The sequence below is a fragment of the Haliaeetus leucocephalus genome, unplaced genomic scaffold (assembly GCF_000737465.1).
Source record: "Haliaeetus leucocephalus isolate CR32 unplaced genomic scaffold, Haliaeetus_leucocephalus-4.0 Scaffold110, whole genome shotgun sequence".
NCBI classification, from domain to species: domain Eukaryota; kingdom Metazoa; phylum Chordata; class Aves; order Accipitriformes; family Accipitridae; genus Haliaeetus; species Haliaeetus leucocephalus.
Genome location: NW_010972546.1, coordinates 1,975,165 through 1,975,722, shown reverse-complemented (window position 1 = coordinate 1,975,722; position 558 = coordinate 1,975,165).

The following is a 558-nucleotide window of genomic DNA, read 5'->3' as shown; positions in this document are numbered from 1 at the left end:
CTTGGGGGGGGGGCAGGAGAATGGGGTTCCCGGGGGACCCTGGGGTGCCAGGCAGGGACGTGGGGTGCCCGTGGGATGCAGGCAGGATGTGTGGTGCCTGCGGAACTCCGCGAGGATGTGGGGTGTCCAGCAGAAACGTGGGGTGCCCGTGGGACCCTGCAGGGATGTGGGGCGCTGGGGGGTGGCCAGGGGAGTGGGGTGGCCAGGGGACCCTGGGGGACCCAGCAGGGACGTGGGGTTCCCAGGGCACCCTGGGGTGCCTGCGTGGTCCCTGCAGAACCCGGTGAGGACGTGGGGTGCCCAGGGGACACGGGGGTGCCCAGCAGGGACATGGGGTGCCCGGGGGACCCTGTGGGACCCAGCAGGGATGTGGGGTGCTGAGTGGGGGCCAGGAGAATGGGTTGTCTGGAGGACCCCGGGGTGCCCGGCAGGGACGTGGGGTGCCTGTGGGATGCAGGCAGGACGTGTGGTGCCTGCGGAACCCGGTGAGGATGTGGGGTGCCCGGGGGGGACCCCGGGGGTGCGCGGCAGTGCCGGGGCGGGGAGGGGGGGAGCCCG